We start from the raw sequence: 21431 nt of genomic DNA on the forward strand, positions 1-21431 counted from the left end.
GACCTTAGATCACTCCGGTGGTCTAGTCAATAGCGCCTCTGATTTTCACCCGGGAAAGAAAATCCCGGAGAACTTAACCATCACCACTTCCGCCTTAAAGTCAAGGGTTCGATCCTCCTTTGAGGCATATAGTGATTCGGACCCTACTTTAAACTGTAGTTCCGTCCTCATTATCCTATCTGCACGTAAAATTTACGTAAAATGAACTTTGACAAACATCGACCTTGTAGTTTAGAATATTTGCTTCTCAGTCGGAATAACAAATATCCTTTAATTTCTGTCATGTTTACTCGTATTTCATTATCTATTAACACCAATTACTGTGTCAAAACAGATGTATTCTCATTGTGAAGAATCCAGTGTTTACTGTCTTCGAATTAACGGTTTTGGGTTCCTTTGCAAAATTGATTTTTTTTTTTCAGTATTTTCTTAGAGTGTATGTGAAAGAAGAATAGTGTGCATGTGACTTGAATGTTACTTTCCTCTATTACATTATTATTATTATGAAATGTAGGTTAATGAATGGAGCGTAAATATGATTCATTCGTTCTGGGAAAGGAAGAATCTCTTCACTTGAAATACACGAGGGATTAGGACTGACAAAGTTCATCTTGTTATTTCTCTTTGCCATCACTGCTGTCTACCGGGATTCATTTCCTGAAAGTTATGCAAGCCGCAGAGTTGTAATGTTATTTGGGTTGTCTATACACAAGGCGTTTGACGCTAAGCTTTGCCCTTTCAATAGGGTTACTTCAACACAGAAGTGTCCGAGACTGTACATAGGTAAATGGAGGATCAGTGGCGTGCCTACGCTACAAGGAGCTCGTCAGATACTTGAGATGTTTCTTGAGAAATTCCTGGGCATGCGATTCTGAAAAACTCCTCATTTTCGACTGAGGATTTCTTGGGGAAACAGATGAGAAATGTAGACAAGTCACAACCATGTGCTGCAACATTTGTCCGTCAGAAAAGTTGCTCTATGTCGTGCGACGAGAAAGAAAAATGGCGCTATTTGTATTAGTGCGTGATGCTTATCTCAATCGATTCTCCCAGCCAGGTCGACGGATCATTCTTCTCTTTCTTCCCACGCCGCCTGCATTTTTCAACCTTTACCCTAACGCCAACCATAAGAGAGCGTGACTAAACTCATGAGTTGCAGAATAGCGAAGTTGTCTCTTTAGGGTGATCAGGGCGGGTACGGGGGGATAGAGGAGCGTGCCTACGATCTGTTTCCATAAAGGTTCCTGCAGGGGAATTATCCTGGCGGCATTTATCTAAAATGAGCGAAGAATCTCCAGTTTTCTTCTGTCAGAAAATATCCCTTGGCTAGGATCTTGTAACCAGGGTTGTTGAAGGTCCATGAACCCATAAATTCTAATGGGTTCTATTGGGTTCCGCAGCAGAACCGGAACCTTTTTTTCTCTCGCACAATTTAAATTCGGTCCAAGTTGCGTATTGTTTCTTTGAAAAAAGGTTCCTGGACCGTATATAAATTGATCCGCTAAAAAGGTTCCTGGACCGTATTTAAATTTACCCGAGAAGAAGATTCCTGGACCGAATTGAAATGCTTTACAGATAAAAAGGGTTCTTCACGGTCCAGAGCCGATTTACACTTGCTGATTTTCTCTCCTGGACCGGAATTGTATTTATTTAAAATTCCTGGACCTTTAACAACCCTGCTGGTAACAGCAAAGCAATTTTTGTGAGTGAATGAGTAATGTATTTTTGCGAGGATACCCTACCATCAAAGTGTAATGCTACTTGGCGACACTTTCTGACTTTCTCTCTGCACTCACGCGTGAAGTTGGTTACACTGTGCAACACCGAATCGTCTACATCGTTGATTTGGTGTCAAGTAGGTGTACTTTGTGTCTGCAGCGTTTCCACTGCGTTCTGGAGCGGTGTAGTGTGTGGTGTGTGGTCACGTGGTGCCTGCTAACTAATCAATTGAGCGTTTAAAGCAGCAGACAGGCATTTGTTGAATCTTCTCACGCTATTCGTCTACTTGGTTGAACGTCATTTCCTTCCACCAGCCTGACACCGGGATACACCTGCACTACACCTAGTGTCAGAAAGTGCAGCGAACTAGACTGGGCTAGGGTTGACTCGGTGTATAACTCGGAACCTATAAATAGCATGGAAACTTCCTAAGTAACCGAAACAATAGTTGACATTTTACTTACCTGTTACCAGTCAAGTTGGAATTTCGCTTCATTGAAATATTAATTTTTAAAAATATTAATTTTTAAAAAATAAATTTGTGTGAAATGCATGATTACATTGAGAAATATATCCTAATAGCATTGTAAATACATGAGCAAAACAAAACGCCTCTTTTTAGAAGCCAGGCCAAAATGATGCCCTATTAGAATATGTTTCAGGTTTTGTTTAAAAGTCTAATTATATCTCATTCAATTAGGCATAGCCGGTGCTTGAATTGTTACGAATGTGTGCGTTTGCATCCTTCAAAATATACCAGAAAAAATCTTATCTAAAAACCTTACTTTAAAGGTAAAAAAAGGGTGTATAGAGCCCTTTGGGGAAGGTTAAAACTGCAAGATTCTAAAGGGACCTGCCCAGGGCAAACACAACACTTGAAACGGTATGCGAAGGAAAAGAACTTCCCCAGAAACAGTGTAAGAGGCCTGCTCTTCTCAAAAAGCTAAAACATCTGTTAAAACACTACCATCATCTCCCATCACGGACGATAAACAATTTAGTACAGTCAAATTAGACGAATTTTCTCGAAATAAATAAACTAATTCATATCAAACTGAAATTTAGTACATACCTTTTATATACCATTAGTTAAAACATATAAAAAAGTCAACGGCGATCACCCTGCCGCTAAGAAATTTGAATTTGTCCGCCATTTTTGTGGACTTAGCGGCAGGGTGATCGCCGTTGATTGATGATATCTTGTTATTAATGTCATAAAGAAGCTATGTACCAAATTTCATCTTGTTGTGAATTAGTTCCTTTATTTCGTGAAACCTTGAATTTGTCCGTCATTTTTCAACATGGCGTCCTTAGCGGAAACATGATCGTTCAGGACTTTTGATATGTTCTTATTAACGTTATAAGGAACTTACGTACGAAATTTCAGCTTGATATGAATTAGTTCCTATATTTTTCCTATTTTGACTGCACTAGTTGGGAAGGCAAATTTACAATTCATGATGGGTTAAAACAGCATTATCTCCATTGCTCTTCAATTTTGTCTTAGAATATGCTGTTAGTAATGTAAAAGAAACTAACGAAGGACTAAAATTAAACGGTGCGACTCAGCTGTTAGCTATGCAGATGATGTAGACTTACTGGGGGATGATGTAAATACAATTAAGAATAATGTTAAAATATTTTTCAAAACAGCTAAATAGATAGTTTTGGAAAGCAAGGAGAAAACTAAATATATGCTTACAGGACAAAACCAAGTGTTAGGTAATAATCAAAATCTAATTATTGATAACAACTCGTTTCAACCATTTTCCAAATTCAAGTACTTAGGAGTAATACTAACAAATACAAATAAAAATGATATTAAAGAGGAAATAAAAAGCAGGCTAATTCAGGAAATGCATGTTACTTTTCTCTTCATAAACTTCTATCTTATTGTATAATATCTAAGAAACTAAAAGTTAAAATATACAAAACAGTAATTTTACCTGTAGTATTATATGAATGTGAAACTTGATCCTTTACATTGAAAGATGAACATAAATTGAGAGTATTTGATATTAAGATCCTTAGGAAAATCTTTGGACCTAAAAGGGATTAGGAGACAGGTGAGTGGAGAAGGTTACATAATTTAGAATTACATAATTTTAATTCATGTCCATATATTATTAGAATGATTAAATCCAGAAGACTTAGGTGAACAGGCCATGTGGCACGAATGGGAGAGGAAAGAGGAGTTCACTGGATTCTTGTTGGGAAACCTGATGGTAAGAGACCTGTAGGAAGGCCAAGACGAAGATGGAGGGACAACGTTGAGATGGACCTAAAGGAAATCGGTAGGGATGGAAAAGAGTATATAGAACTTGCTCAAGATAGGGACAGATGGAAGGCCTGTGTTGCTGCAGTCATGAACCTTCGGGTTTAATAAGGCTAGAGATTTCGTTAGTTGGGAAGATTAGATGTTTGTCTGAGGAAATTGAAATCGCCATATTCGATAAGAATATGCCGTACACTTAAAAGAACGTTGCATATATGACACGTGGAAAGGTCCACAACATTTGCAGCAAGTAATCATGGGTGAGACTGCTGTGTCCAATACGAAGCCGAGTTATAATGACTTCTTCTCGTCGTGAGAGACGGTAATATTTTTAATATATTCAGTAGCGCCATTATAACATACCGATAGAATACAGGGTGGCCTAAATAAAGGTAACCGAATCATTTTCGTTACGTTTATGTTACCTTTTTGGGGGACCAGCCTGTAGAATAGAGTTTATTTCCCATATGAGCCTTTCCGGCTGTACATACATTGCCATACACCTATGTTTTTTTTTACATATTCCTTATTCTTTATACCAGTTTTTTTCTGTCCGTGTTAATTTTGGGTTCTTTCACCACTACAATCCACCCTCCTCGGTCTCTTTCTACACTTTACACACTGATATCAACGAGTTATGACGACAACAAACTTTCCACACATCGCTCTCAACTACTTTCACTCCCCTCCCTCATCCTATTCGTCCTTTTTGTCCAGACGTAATGTAACATGTTTTCCAGGTCCCTTATTTGCGTTTCCTCCCTCCCCGTCCTTTCTTTCCCCGTAATGATCATCATTACCTCATGTATTTTCGTCTTGCCTCTGTCGTTTCTTTGCACTGGAGGAGAATGTGAAATTTCGTCTCGTCTTCCCCACACATTCTGCACTCCCGTCCTCTCTCACCCGCTTGAATTGTGTCCACCCCCTGTTGCTAGGTATTTCTTCCCTGCTTGCCTAGTAAATATCGAGCATAGGCCGGGGGTAATCTACTCCTGCCCCAGGTTTTATTTGAAACAAAAGAGTTCTTGATGGTTTTGGTCCGCTGCCAGCGTGGTTCTGTCAACCGTCTCCTCGTGCCTTCAACTTATCAGAAACTCGTCTGATATTTTTCGCTCCGAGCGCCCCCTAGGCAGCAAGGTGGGAGCCAGACAGGACCGTAACTCCTTCCGAGTTATGATCCACACACGCGGATCCTGGTGGCTTGCCAGAATGGTGAAAAATCATTTGCTTATATTCTCGCTTTTCCTGTTCAGGTTTTCAAACTAGGATCTAGTAGAAGTGTGCAGCCGTGTTGATTGCTTTAGGGAAACCATAAAGCCAAAACAAGTTTGCACTGTAAAAATTTGCCAGTAAATTTACCATTAAATTACTATACTGATCGCGGCCCAACTGACGGCTCTCTATCTGTCCACCAATTGTCTTCTGGGGTGTGTGCCTCGATGAGTGTCAAGAACCTCAGTTGCGAAGTAAAAGCTGTAGGTGTGTAACATCGCTCTCCCGAAGCAACGTTGCCAAGCGTATTAATTTTCCGTGCTTTTTGTACTATTATCCAGTAACGGCGCCGATCAATTCTCTCTCTCTCCCCGTTTTACAGTACGTTTGGCAACATGCTGTGTATCTGACGCTCATTTGTTCGTCCCGCCAGTAACTTTCGGTGCCTCGTGACACGAAAATGCCCGATGTCAGTCGAAGAGAATTCAACTGATCGCTGTTTCGTTGTTTCCCAGCCGCCAGTAAAAAATGCGATCAGGATAGAACGCTTGTGCTATTACTAAAAATACAGTAGTTCCACCGTAAAGAATAAATACTATAGAAATCTTACAAATGTTCGTCACGTTTTATTTGCCTGCAGTGCTCTCTATTGGCAGTAGCGTGAAACTCCTCTTATTTGAATATCAAATTTTAAGTACTCTTAAGTATTTTATATTTTATCAATCTGTACTCCTCACAATAATAATAAATCTATTACAACAGTTCTAAAATATATTTTTAATTGGTTGTTGCTATGTAATGTACGGTTTTTGCGAATGAGAAGTTGAATCCAGTGTTTTAGAGTATATCTTAGTTACGGTGAAAATACTATGTAATAACGAACCTACGGTGAATTACAGTAGATTTTACAGTGTCATCACGTGAAGTTACACTGGACTTTATGTAAATAAGGTAAAAAAAAGGTAAAGTGCTCCCCTGTGCTCAGCACCACTCTTGAAGGCATATGGGGGGTGTGTGGGTAACGCCCCACACTTGCTTGATTGTGAGTGGGGATGATGTGATCAGTATCTAGCCCCTGACCGCCTTTACCCCCCAGGGTTTCCCCCAGGTACCCATGTTATTCGTCGCTGGGTGAGCGCCGGGGCCGCCTCCAAAGTTAGAAAAGTTCCCACATTTGAACCGGCCGAGGATCGAACCCGGGACCTTTAGCTTGGCAATGAGACGCGTTACCAACTGCGGCCAACCGGACTTTATGCATTTCTATTTTTTTATATTTTTAAGTCGCTCTTCTACCTTTATACACTACCAGTGTTTGAATTAAAAAAAAGGGGGGCAAGGGATGGTTTACCCCCAACATATCTTTTAAGTTACTAATTCTAATAGTAAATCACGAAAAATTAATTACTATTATATCGTAATATTTAAATCGCAAATCTCTTAATTTCTTGCGTATGGATGGAGCAGAAGTCTGACGTAAACAACTGATGCTGCAAAAAAAAGAAGAAAAATCAAATCTTTAGACGCACTCCGATAATAAGAAAATACTCATAAAATGCACCAAGTCTCACACTTTTTCTAATTTTTCCCAAGTAATATCGTAATGTTAACCTCGAATGTATACCATCGCACGACAAAGGCTTCTTATAATTTCATGCGACACGTTACAGTAAGACTGTAAAAAAATTGTATCATCACGGTTTGATGCGTCTTACACTAGCTTAGAAATGTCGATATGGTTTTTAATGTTATGGCCACCGGTAACATAGAAACAAAGTATAATACTATTTCGAAAACATTTGGTAAAAGTTATGGATGTTTAAAAATGCATTTCATCACAAATCTGCATCTGTCACTAGTACAATTATCACTTTCCCCTCCTTAAAAGTGAGTTCTAATAGTGCAAATCGTTCATGAATAATATGAATATAATTATGATAATTTTCTTTCTCGGTTTGCGGATATGATTAGAAATTGTGATTGTCTCTACACCCATCTTATCACAATCCCTATCGTTCAACGTGTAAGAAATGCGACGCAAAATTAACTAAATCAATCAATCCTTTGTTAGTCAATAACCACTGTGTGTAATTACTAGGGAAAGGATTTTAAGGTGCAAAATTATGGTTGGAAAGGAAAAGAAGGTTCTGAAATAGTTTTCAAAAAGGTGTTTTTTTTGTAGTCATGATTTTGATTTGATTTGATTTAGTTTATTTTACTTCGCGTTTTGTGCCTCTTGGCTAATTTGCGAAGATGGGGATGAGTGATGAAATGATGGAATTGATGAATGGACATTCACAAACAACCAAGCCCGACCGGGATTCGAACCCGGGACCCTTGGCGTCGCAGCGCGATGTGCTAACCACTCGGCCACAGGGTCGGGCAGTCATGACTTGTGTGTCCCAGCGTATTGTTTATTCTATTATAACATTAGCTGGAGTCTACAATAATATACATTTCTGTTACAGGATAGTATTTTCTATACAACATTGTTTTACATAGTCTAACGTAACTGTTGCGTTAGGTTAATATTCAATGTTCCCTAAGAAGATACCCAAATCTACTCACTACTACAAGCATAAGAACATTTACAATGGTTATTGGTATATTGCAAAACATTGATTTTCAGTACATTAAATTGTTACATTAACTGTCATGGTCTGGGTAGAGGGACCTTGTCCACTCTAGGTTTTATCTGTCCAATAGTTGCATCAGGGGATTTGGACGCGTTGGTATCCTATTCCACAGTTTATTCCGGGGCAACTGAAGCAATTCTTGAATCCTGGGTTGTTCCAGATCATCATGCATTTGTTGTATTCGTGTAGATCGAGGATAATCGCCAGTATATCGTAGAGCTCTATTCTGGGCATATTGGAGTTTTTGAAGATGTGTTTTTGCAGCCTGCAGCCATGCTGGTCCTGCATATAATAATATGGGCCTTACCATCATGTGATAGAGATGGATTCTGGTTGCCAGTGGAAGTGCTGGCGATCTTAACATTGGCGTAAGATAGCCTATTCTTTGTTTTGCCTTAGAGGTTGTTTCATCCAATTGTGGGCCAAATGTCAGTCTGGTATCAAAGCATACTCCTAGTTAACGAAACTTGTATGTATGGAATATTTGCAGTTTAACTTTCACCACCTGGAGCGAAAACTATTGTGTTACTTTTTGTTGGATTTATTTTAATTTTCCATTTCTGTGGCCATTGCACCAATGCTGGGACATATTTGTGGACTCTCTTTTCACAGGTAGGATGTACTAGGAACGCCATATCATCTGCATATGTTGCAAGTAGACTTTCCTTTGGGTAGGTTATATCCGCCGTGTATAGTGCGTATAGTGTGGGTGATAAGACAGAGCCTTGTGGCACTTCTGCTTCTATGGGTCGTGGAGTTGATTTTTGTATAGCACTGAGGTATGATAAGACGGGTGTAACTTGGACAGTAATCCATTGTGCCATACTCTATCAAAAGATTGTTGTACATCTAAGATGAGTTGTTTTCTGTTGTTATGTGCTGAAATATAATTACTATTCGGACGAGTTGTTCAGTTGTTCCATGTTTTTTTCTAAACCCGAATTGGTGGTTTGAAATTAGATGATGCTCTTCATTGATGATTGTGAGACCTTGGCACAGCACCCTTTAAAAAAGTGTGCTGACATGTGATAATAAACTAATTGGTCTATAATTAGTTTTCTCGTGAGGAATTTTGCCTATTTTTGGTATGGCAATAATCTTAGCAAGTTTCCATTGCTTTAGAAAGTAGCCCAGATGAAGATTATTAGTGAAAAGTCTGGCTAGATAAACAAACCTCTTTCTGGTTAAGTTCTGAAGAGCCGTTGGTGGAATTCCATCTATACCAGGTGCCGCTTTAGGTTTTAGCTTTCTTGGCAGTTTTTGGACTTCTCGTGGAGTAACATGCGGAGCATCTAGGACTGACGGAAGTTGTGAGAGGTGATCACACATCCTCTGGACCATTTGCTCCGTTTCTGGATCTGTGAGTCCTTCGTTGAGTTTGAAGTGTGTTTGGAATTGATCTGCCAACAATTCCAATATTTCTTGAGGATTTACTACTGGTCCTTCTGGAGAATTTATAGAATGCAAAGTCGGCTTATCCCGTGTATTAAGGGTGCGCGTGCTAGCTTCCATAAATATTTGTCCTGTGGTTCCAGTGAGCGCAATCGGTCATCCCATTGGGAGAAATTGTGTAACTCCCTGGCAAGCAGCCTTCATTCGTAGAGATGGTAGGGTGATTGTGTTCTACAACCTTGGTGACAATGAAGTTCGACCAGAAAGGAATACGTGATTAAATGCACAGAGGCATAGGCGGTGGAATGGGTGACCCGCAGAAGTGACGCATGTGTGTAAGAGGAGGCGTGTGAGCAGGCAAGAATCGTGATCCCAGCATGTTGCACCCAAGGTCACGTAAAGAACGAAAACGGGGAACTATACGCGTGACATTGAACTTCGACCAGGCACCAGACCCATACGGAAAAATCCAGATAGTGGCGCATTCGACGGAAGCATGACGTCACGGACACGATAAGGGAGTCCACCGTATATAAGCGCGTGCTGTGCACCGAGGAACCGCAGTGCATCATCACCATGGCCAGGGGCAAACCTATTGACAACACAGTGAGGAGAAGAGTGGTGGAGTTGCAACGGGATGGACTCAGTGAACGGGAAATAGGGCGCCAACTGAACTTACCCAAGTCAACCGTCCACTGCATCATCAAACACCACCAAAATACGGGTACTACAGAGCCAGGTAAGGCCCCCGGTCGAAAACGCCTGCTGAGCGTGCGTGACCTACGGATATTTAGGCGCTATATCCAGACCATCAATCATGTTTCTGTGGCCGAATTACGACTGTGGACTCGAGAACGCTTTCACATTGAAGTGTCAACCAGAACCATTCGCCGTTACCTACAGCGATTCGGTTACCGAGTGTACAAGGCGAAACGTAAACCCTTCCTTTCCATGTTGAACAAAGGCAATCTACTACGGTGGGCACGAATGTACCGGGGATGGACATTTCGGCAGTGGAACAGGGTTTTGTGGACGGACGAATCCATTTTCAATGTTGTGTACGGGAAAATACGGAAAACAGTCATTTGTCGGAAGGAGGAACAGAATGAAGCCAAATGTTATGCACGTCGGGTACAGAAACCTGCTTCAGTGATGGTATGGGGATGCATGACGGCATCTGGGGTTGGCCCACTACACGTCTGTGAGGGCATTGTGAATGCACACACCTATACACGCATACTGGAGCGGCATCTTCCCACAGTGCGAAGGCACCTGTTCCACAGGCGGCGTCTCATCTTTCAACACGACAATGCCAGGCCTCATACAGCGCGGCTGACAAGAGAATGGTTGACTCGCCATCACGTGCGAACTCTGCCATGGCCACCATCGAGTCCCGACCTCTCACCCATTGAGAATATGTGGCGTGTTCTTAAGCGACGTGTGCAACAGAGGCGACCCACGACAGTGGCTGCTCTTATCGCCTGCCTGCAGGAGGAATGGCACCGCATCGATGTGGAATACCTTGAAAGACTCGTCCGCAGCATACCCCGACGCATTGGCACAGTTATTCGCCGACGGGGCGGCGTCACACCGTGGTAAACAGGATCCCCTCTAACAGTGGTCGAGCTTCAATGTCACGTGTAGATGGACGAAAATGTTTTATTTTGTGTGGACACCATACATTGCTGCGTTGCAGCGGAAATTTATGTTTTCCTTTGTTCCATGTAGCCTGCTGAATAAAATATGTTCAGCATATGCATGTGTTCTCCTTCTTTCACAACGCACTCCTATATTTGTGACTGGTCGAACTTCATTGTCACTAAGGTTGTATGCCATCTGCGTTGGGCCCAACTATAGGTCCCGTCTCGATTAGACTTACTGTGCATAAAGTGGACTTAAAACACCAACTCAATCACTCAATGAAATGTAAGTGAGATTATTAGGGGAGGCAACTGGTCCCTCTTGCCCCCCCCCCCCGTGCGCACGCCTATCGTCCAACTACACGATTATCCCAATTATCCTGTTGTTGATTTTTGTTATTTTGCGTCGCTTTTCTTCCACTTTTGGCTAATCGCGACGATGAGAATGAGTGATTATGTAATGAAATTGATGAAGGTGCGCTGACAATTAACACCCATCCCCAGACCAGTATTCGAACCCGCGCGTCGTAGAGCGATACGCTAATTACTCTGTCACGGAGCTCACTGGCGTAACAACGACAAAAAAAACGGTTCGAAGGAATTGGTACAAGAGGAACGATTCGCGAACTCAAACCTAAAGACGATTCGCTATTCTAATCTGGACAGGGACAACAAGGAGCCTTTTGGTGGAACCAAACACATTCTTTGTCTTGCGAAGACTAACCTGGACGCTTCCACATTCCGGCTATCGGGTTGATGCCTCTCTGCTGCAAACGGGACTATATATAGCCAGGCAGACGTTGCAGCCTCCTCCTCCTCCCCCCCCCCCCTTTTCACACACGCAAGACCACCGCTCGCTCGCTTCACCATGTCAGGGATGACTCAACGAAGAACACAATTAACTGAAGTTTATGGCGAAAGGGAAACGGGAAGGTGCCGAAAATAGGAGAAGTGTGTTAGATTCCTGGAACACATCTTGTAATCTGTTTCAGCTTCATTGTTTCACTCATGTTCCCTGGCAGGCAGTGTGTGGGCTGGTTTGTGACCAGAATATAGCTTCCTAGTCCTATCGTGCGAAGTTCATCACTATTTAGTAATTTTCTCGTAAAGTTACGATCGAAGGTGAAACTTTTTTGTAAGATTTCTTAATATCCTATAATATATTCTACAGGGTGTTTCAAAATGATTTGTCGCATTTCAAATGGGAGTTTACAACGTCAGAGTGCTTAGTCATCATCTGAACGTAATCACCTTGTAATTAAGGAGTCACGGGTTCGATATACGGTGGATGCACATGACATAGTGGTGCGGATCCTACTTTAGATTGTAGGTCCAGTCCTGATTAGCCTATCCGTGCATAAAAGTGGTCTCACATCAATCTGAAGGATGTCACCTTCCTTAGTTACACGAACAACATGAAGGTCAAGGTGTTATATTCGCTTCAGTTGTCACCAACTCCCAGCAGTTGCTATGCGAAGTTTCAGCAGTCATCCTAAATGAATCCCCAGAAGTCGATCCAATGACTTAGGAGACCAACTGTGGAGCAGAAACTCTGAACTGCATTGGTGTTGTCAGTGGTAAGGAACATACTGGAGCGAGTATGGCACGAATTCCTCTAGCAATGACGTTGAAAACTCTTGAGTATACGACCATTTGAAACTGGATAAATTATTTTGAAATACGCTGTACATTCTATTTTTCTTTAGATGGCTTCTATATACATTTGTATGCATTGGAGTACTTAGATCCTTTAATTTCATTTTTCGTGTCCTTTTTTTACTATGTAGAAAATAAAGTAATTATTTGCATTAATATTCATTGTAGAGACATATCGCATGGCCTAATTGTAACCCTATTAAGATAATTAATAATAATGTCAATACTAAGAAAACGCTTTTGTTCTAAACTATTGTTCTTTTCGAGCTTACGCCTTTCTAGAAATCAAACACTGTTATCGCTGCAACTTCCACAGAGGAAGGAAGTCAGTTTACGGATAAGCTACACAATAATGCACAAATGTATGCACAGCACACTAACCACTAGACTACTACGTCAACTGCGCAAAATGAACATTAATAAGACATGTAAAAGTAAGGATTAAAGTACGAAGTGGCAACAGCGCATATGTAAGAGCTGCTTCCCTGGTTTCCATTGGCTCCTAGTTGTCCAGCATTCATTTTCTATTGGTATGGGAACCAGTTAAACTAAACTTGCTCAGTATAGTTTGTCACATTGTTCATTAGGGTGTACGTTATGAATACAACCTACAGTTCATTTTAGCGGAAATGTTACTTATGTCTGGGTGGGGCAACCCGTCACGCATTCGCCTTTATCTGTATTGTGCATATTACATGATCATCAAATTGCATTGGGACACCCTTAGTAATAGAGCAAATGGAGTTTCCTAATTACAATTCTCTCTCAGAAACGAAGTTGAGAGAATCATCCTGAAGATGGCAGTGTTAATTACATTGTTTGTTACAAGTATCTTCCAAGGTTTGTTTTCCTCTGCTATAACGTGTGACAAAACAACAAATACACTTCTGTAATTTACCTATCCTTACTTAAGCATAAGAAAAAATTCCCTCTCTCTAATTCCTGTCATTTCAACAACTTGGCTATTACGCAGCTGTTAGCTATAACAAATTGATTTTATGGGACAGTGGTATGTACTGTTCTAACTATACAACTTACGTTTCAGTTTTTGTAATGCTACTAAAATTACTGAAAAACTATTCTGCAAGATACATCAAGAAGGTATTATACAAGGTATGTTCAATATATAACCAGAATTTTGTAATAATATCTCACGCAAAATGCCGATGAAGAAAAGTTCCCATACTTGTTCTACTATTAATGGAACCGAATTCCCTGTATTAACTGCGGAAGCCCCATAGCAATCTTTAACATATACATTTTTATATATTGATTGCAACATGACAATGCCTGTTAACATACCGCTGCTCCGACGTTCAGACAAGTGCTTACCCTACTCTCCGGACTTGGCCACTAGCTCTTAGGATCTTTCAAGGCTCGACCGTAACTTTGGTCGACGCCAGTGATTTCGAAATTTCCTCACTTTTAGAAAAACAGCTTTGATATTCAAATTATGAAAAATTACGTCTGCTTAGAATTCCTTCTAGGACATTCGCGTGAACTTTCGTGTGGTTTGGCTTTGCTATTGCCTTGGTGTATGAAATAGTTTCGTGACTACGGAAGCCTATTTCCCAGTACAAATATCTAGATAATAGCGAAACCAAGCCATGAGAAAATGCTCTAGAATAATTTCTAAGCAGATGTAATTTTTATTAATTTGGAATATCATAACAGTGTTCGAAAAGAGGAATTTTCGAAAACGATTTGGCTGATGTCGGTTAAAGATCCAGAGAAGAATTAAGAAAAATCTTTTTGGGGAACGATGAGAAAGTTTAGCTGGTTGAGATCCCCCCCCACCCCAAGGTTATCGCTTCACTGGTGGTACGTTGGCATAAGAACATTGATAGACACGGCAACTACATTTATAACTAATATCAATGGATCAAGTATGTTCAACTGTGACTAACGCCATTGCAAATTTCTGATTACCGGATACACTGAACATGCTTCGCATATTACATAGTATTTAAACTAAAGTTCAGTTATTTTGATTTTACTCCATGAGGGTACTTGACTTGTTATTGTTTGGATTATTTCTCTAAATCGTATACAGGATGCACCTAATTCAGGTACACTATTTATTTATGTTCCTCCATGGTTGTAAAATTATGAAAGCTGTTAAACACCCAACAGATCTACTTTTTTTCTACAGATAAGATTGATTCTCTAATGATTTTGACCCCTCCTCCTTAAAAATAATTCTATGGACACCCATGTATCTGTTGTCCGCACATGCTACATGTGTACTTTCATGTGATTGGATTTTTACTATGTGATTAAGACAGGCACAGCAGTAACTTGCAGCTGATTGATGAAAGTCTAAAATGAGAAAGCGAAGGAAGAAAAAATCTACGTATTTTTCTATTTTATTTGTAACTTTTTCCCTTGTCTATTGGTATCTTCCTTCGAGCTTTTCTTCGTTGTGGTTACTTCATCTCGTTTAGATCATTTCGTAACGCAACTCCCATGCTGCGTTTGGGATCGAACCAAGAACCTCTAGATTGAATTGGGTGATGTAGTTATTTCTCATTCATCTCTCAGATGGTTATCACTCGCTTGGCCTAAATGTGATAAATGCAAGAGGTTACTTTTTAAAGGAATGGCGATAGAAATTAACTTAGATTAGATATGGGTTTTATACTCTCCATGACAACCGATATGGATTGGTTAAGAAAAGGATATTACTTGCCTTACAAATATATGAAGATTGTTCCTACACTTGTCCTCTCAACTATCACTTGTCTGACCTCCCTGTCAGACATCGAATCTATCACACACCATCGTCCAATAATCGTTCTCCACTTTGCTTTTCTCTCACAATCCGCAGACCTTACTCTCTCTCCTATTCTCGCCAACTGATCACACCTCCTGAGTCACTCCCTTAACGTTTGCCTCCTTGCTTATTCTGCATTCCTTTCTCTGCTTCCTGCTATGCTAAGACTTTATACTTCTTACCCAATACCTTGGGTACGATACCATTTCTTTCCTGTTTTACCCCTCTTTTCTGTCAGATAAATTCTCTTACTGTTCTCTTTCTGCATCATCGATATTCTTTCATTTTTCCTTCTACGCTCTCTTTCTCTCTGCTCGTGTGTTTGTGTGTCGTTTATTTATTTTACTTCCTTTGTCTTCTCTCTCTTTCTCTCTCACTCTCTCTCTCTCTCTCTTAGTGTTTCTTTATTTATTTTTCTTTCTCTCTGGGTTGTAAATTTATTCTTCTTTCCTTCTCCCTCTCGCTCTCTGTTTATTGATCTCTTCCTTAAACCTTTTCGCTCTTATTACAACACCTAAGGCCTCCCCGATGGCGCAGTGGTAGCATCGTCGCCTTGTTATGAAGGGGTCCCGGGTTCGATACCCAGTGGAGGCTCATAGTGGTTCGGATTGTACTTTAAACTGTAGGTCCAGTTCCGATTAGCCTTACTGTGCATAAAGTGGACTTAAAACACCAACTCAGCAACAATAACACGTAAACATAATCTCACTTTATCGAACATAACGACTCAAATCTTTCATTTGGACTCCCTCTATAAAAAAATCTTGCAGGTGCCAAAAATCGACCAAGATTTGTGTTAAATCAATTTAATGCATAAGTCTGCTAATCGAGACTGGACTTACAGTTTCAAGTAATATCCGCACCACTGTGCAATGTGCCTCCATTGGGGATTGAACAAGGCAACAACGTTAGCATTTCGCCATCGGGGAGGACCTGTTATGTTGTTGTTATTAGTATTACAACTTAAAAATTAACACTACCGTGGTCAGTTCTGCACTGAAATATCCTGGATGTTAGTTCTGCAAGCCGTACTTGCCAAATGAAGTTAGGCAACGTGGCAACATGTGTACCCCGCCCATATGTAACGTGCTAACATATCCCGGCGTGCCCTTTCAGGTAAACTTGACTTTACGGTCGGAATATTTAACGACCTGTAAATATTCATACTTTGAAACTAGTTCTATTACATGTCCTTTCTTTCATTTGCCCTTCTGTCATTGTCATTCTGCAATCACTAATTTATGGTTAGTCTCCTTGCTGAATCAAGCTTCCAGCTTGTTCCAGTGATAGAATAATTGTGAATGAAGCTACTGCATTTCACACTGCCGTGTTCTTATTTTTCCCTCGTATATCCGCTCGTGTATTCCTCTTTGGCGTAGCGTATCAGTACATGATATTGTGAATTATAACCTGCTCACCATTTGAGGCGGAGCGGAATAGGGAAAAATTGAAATGAGAGGAAATTTGTATCTCGTAGTTTCTTCTGTGACGCACTACCCAGTCAGTAAATATGATTTTGGGATAAAGATAGGAAGGTGTTAACGTGAGGCCACCAGACATTATTGATGTGCATAATGGAAGGGGTGTGATGAGCACGACGCTCCGGTCGCCTTTACACCTAGATACATATTCATTACGTACGCATTCATGTAAGCCACAGAACAGGAATATTATCGAACAATTGAGGACTAAAAGTGGTTAACGTTGTAAGTGCCAAAAGCGAAAGTGCTGGGAAATCGCATCGTTCCGCACATCAGCCCGTAAGAACGTGCACACTAGTGACCTCTTTGCACGCCCTTTGAACTACTTAGAGGGCTACCAGCCACACTTCACGTTTACCACATTTTAAAGCATGGCACATTTCACAGTTTAACGTGGAAAACGGTGTTTGAATTATTGTGGCACTTGCAGCGTTTACCAATTTTAGGCTTGAATTTCTACCTCAAAAGACTCAGCCCAGGAATCGAATTCGGGTCTCTCGTGTGGGTAATCAGACATCCTATTGATGTGGTGTATTTTACTGCGCTTTTCTGCTACTTTTAGCTAATCGCGAAGATGAAGATGAGTGATGAATTTATGAAAATGACGAAGGGACACTCACAAGGCCGGGATTCGAACCTGGCATCGTAGTGCGCTGTGCTAACCATCCCACTACAGAGATCGGCACCCTACCGACTAATTACAAATTTTCGTTTGGATACGAAATTGCTTGTGAAACATTATGAAAATCTCACAACTCATTACAAACATGCCTGCTCAAACGAGCAAGTAGAGCGAGCGGCGGTGCTGTAGCGTTGTAAGAAGTGAGACAGGAGGCTTCGTCGATCGCGTTCGTGCAATGGAAAATCTCATGCCATCTGATCCGCGGGTAACAGTGCAGGGTGTCATTGTGATCATGTTAAAAGAAACAGGAGAGGGTTCCGTGAAAAGGATGACGCCTTGCCCATCTCAATACCTTTTATCTCTCAACGTACGAGTATACCCCATTCCTGCTCTGATGCCTACTGGCCTTGAGGCGCAGTAAGCAGGCGGGAAGCTCGCACCGCACGGAGCGATCGCTCTACTTATGCCTGCATCTAAGATTCAGATAAATGTATTGGTATTTGTTGGGGATTTAGTACGCATAACGGACGACACATTTATTTAGATTTTTGTTTTAACGTAACTTTATGCACAGATAGGCCAATTGGGACTGGACCTACAGTTTAACGTGGAATGTGTAATGTGCCTCCACCGAGTATCGAACCCGGACCCCTTGATTTCAAGGCGACGACGTTACCACTACGCTACCGGGGAGGCCCACGTTTCTTTAACATTTTAGATTTATTTTGCGTAACTCAATCTGTTCAACGCTAACATGCACAGTTAGAGTGGTACAGTTTAGTCACCAAAAATTCTTGCTTAAATATCAAAGATATATGGAAATTAAAGATTTTTACACACTATCAAGACGTACATTACTACGATTTTTTTACCAGTAAGGTAAACATTAAAAGGTCTGCATTACAAGTATATATTCTCCTGTTTCTTCTCAGAATTTCCTGTCTCAAATATGGGCATCGATTTATTTCTCTTCAACTTCCCGTTTCGCCCAAAATTGCGGATGGTTGTCAAATGTATCTTGTGTTTGTGACCATTAGGCAAAACGGGAAGTCACTATCAACCTAGTGTTGTTAAAGGGCACAGACAGAAACGTGTGATCTACTAATTAAAGCTTGTTCTCTTTTGGAGTTAAAGAGTTAAAGTTTTATAGACAGTCGATTGATTGAGTTGGTGTATTATATTTCGCGTTTCTGCACACCTTTGGCTAATCGCGAAGATGAGGATGAGTAATGATACGATGAAATTGATGAAAGGACACTCACAAGGAACACCCGGGACCCCTGGCGTCGAAGCGCGGTATGCTAACCATTCCGCTACGAAGGCAGGATATTGACAGTGGATATCAAAGTTGTGGAAGGGTCTGCAGCTAAATGGGCTGCTGACCACTCGATAGCGCATTCGGATGAAATTTTAAATTAATAGTTACGTACATTCTTGTACATAAGTTCAGAGACCAAATATAATTCAAGATTGCAGATTCAAGATAGTATTAAGAACAATATTTTCTTATAATCGGAGTAATTTAATTGTCGTATTTTGGCCATAGCGGAAAGTTGGTCCTTTACACTCAAGGAGTAACACAAGAATGTCTTAAAGGTATTTGTACATTAAACAACAGGCGAGTGGAGAAGATTACATCATACTGAGCTCATTAATCTACATTTATCTCCTGAGATAAATAGAATAATTAAAACACAAATACTTCGGTGTGCGGCTTACGTAGCACACATAGGAGAGATTGGCAATGCTCTTGTTGGGAAACCTGATGGTAAGGGACCTGGAGGAAGGCCATGAAGAAGATGGAACGACAGATGATCAAGAGTGGATTAGTCTTTCCCAGGATAGGGACAGGGAGAAGACGGTATATTGCTGCGTTAAACTTGCTTCGGGTTTAGGAATGCCAGAGAGTTAGTTAATTGTCAATACGATTCCATGATCATTATGTCTGTTCTTGAACATAAACTACAGTCAAGCATGGCAGATCACCTAAGCACATTTGTTTGAAATGTAAACTTGTTTAGGAATTTACAAAACTGGTCTTACAAAACTCTTGGTTAAAATGCATTAAAATAATAGGAAAAATTCATTAAACGTCTGCAGTTGGCAGTTGTATTGCAACCTCCTGCAAGCACATGTCTTCCTTCAAAACCTCGTGATAAATGTCAAACAGATTTTAGTACAGCTTCAGTGAAAACGTAAAAGTCATCCAGGCAAAACTTGCTCAACACATCAGGCAAACATGAAAAGAGAGTTGGAAGCAGTATTACGAATAAAACTTACTTCTTTCGTGAGACGAATAATTAGTTCCACTTTCCTTCTCTACTCCCCTCCCCCACAATTTCCATTGTTTTTTTTTTCCTGGCTCTAAATGCAAATGAGATTTCTACGAAACCTGCTTGACTTCCTAATTAGAGCTTGGAGATTTCCATCATGACGTTTTTGTCGTCCACACCACACCATGGAAATTACACACCACAAAAGTCTTCAGTCAATGGAACATGGTGGTTGATTTTCAGGTTGCTCAATTATATGCATTCGTACGCATCACGTGGGGATTATATTGAAAAACCAACCGCTGCGTTATGGCACTTTAATATGGCTGATTGCTGCTGTGTTCAGAATTTAATCAGCATAGAACCTAAATGTTTTTATCCAGTCGGTCCTTGAACATCGTTTTGTATTCAGTCTCGCAACGTTACTGAATGAGATAGGACTACATTTTATTTGATTTAGCAATGGCGTTCACAGAGAAGGAGTTTGGGGGTTCAAGCCCGCACAAATATATTCAAAATGATAATACTAACAATAAAGCTCGAAGAAATATTTGTATTTTTATTATTTAGTATTATTCTTCCACATATGTGTAGTCGCAACAATGAGGATGAGTGATGATTCAATGAAATAGATGAAGAGACATTCACAAAGAACATCCATGCCCAGGAGAGACTCGAACCCGGGAAATTCGGTGGCGAGAACCAGTGCCTTAGAAATTAACTTAACTCTCTAGCCTTATTAAACCCGAAGATGTATGCCTGCAGGAACACAAGCCTCCCTCCCATCTGTCCCTATTCTGAGCAAGATCAATCCAATCTTTTCCATCCTTACCGATTTCCTTTAGGTCCATCTCAACGTTATCCCTCCATCTTCGTCTTGGCCTTCCTACAGGTCTCTTACCATCAGGTTTCCCAACAAGAATCCTGTAAACTCCTCTTTCCTCCCCCATTCGTGCCACATGGCCTGCCCACCTAAGTCTTCTTGATTTAATTATTCTAATAATATCTGGACATGAATAGAAATTATGTACTTCTAAATTATGTAACCTTCTCCACTCACCTGTCTCCTCATCCCTTTTAGATCCAAATATTTTTCTAATAATTCTATCGTCATCGCCTTATAATCAAGAGGTCCCGGGTTCGATACCCGGTGGAGGCACATAGTGGTTCGGATCCCACTTTAAACTGTAGGTCCAGTCCCGATTAGCCTTACTGTGCATAAAGTGGACTTAAAACACCACATCAATCAATCAATCTAAGGATTATATCTTCAAATACTCTTAATTTATGTTTTATGTTCCTCTCGTAATGTAAGAGACCAAGTTTCACATCCATACATTACTACAGGCAAAATTACTATTTTCTATATTTTAACTTTTACTTTCTTAGATAGTATACGAGAAGATAAAAGTTTATGAAGAGAAAAGTAACATGCATTTCCTGAATTAAGCCTGCATTTTATTTCCTCTTTAATATCATTTTCATGTGTACTCCTAAGTACTTGAATCTGGAAACCGATTTAAACGAGTTGTTATCAATAATTGAATTTTGATTAATTCCTAACGCTTGGTTTCGGGCTGTAAACATATATTTAGGCTTCTCTTTGCTAACTTCCAAACCTACCTCTTTGAAAAATATTTTAACATTATTCTTAATTGTATTTTTATCATCCCCTAATAAGTCTACATCATCTGCATATGCCAACATCCGAGTCGCACCATTTAATGTTAGTCCTTCGTTAGTTTATTTTACATT

General features: G+C 40.4%; 1 protein-coding gene across 10 annotated transcripts in view; it reads left to right on the forward strand.

Moving 5' to 3' along the window:
* LOC145981874 (disks large 1 tumor suppressor protein-like) overlaps positions 1-21431 on the forward strand; it is a 1252559-nt gene that overhangs the window by 618823 nt on the left and 612305 nt on the right. The window lies entirely within an intron of this gene.

Source organism: Lepisma saccharinum, chromosome 30 (assembly GCF_977018435.1).
Source record: "Lepisma saccharinum chromosome 30, izLepSacc3.1, whole genome shotgun sequence".
In the NCBI taxonomy this organism is placed as follows: domain Eukaryota; kingdom Metazoa; phylum Arthropoda; class Insecta; order Zygentoma; family Lepismatidae; genus Lepisma; species Lepisma saccharinum.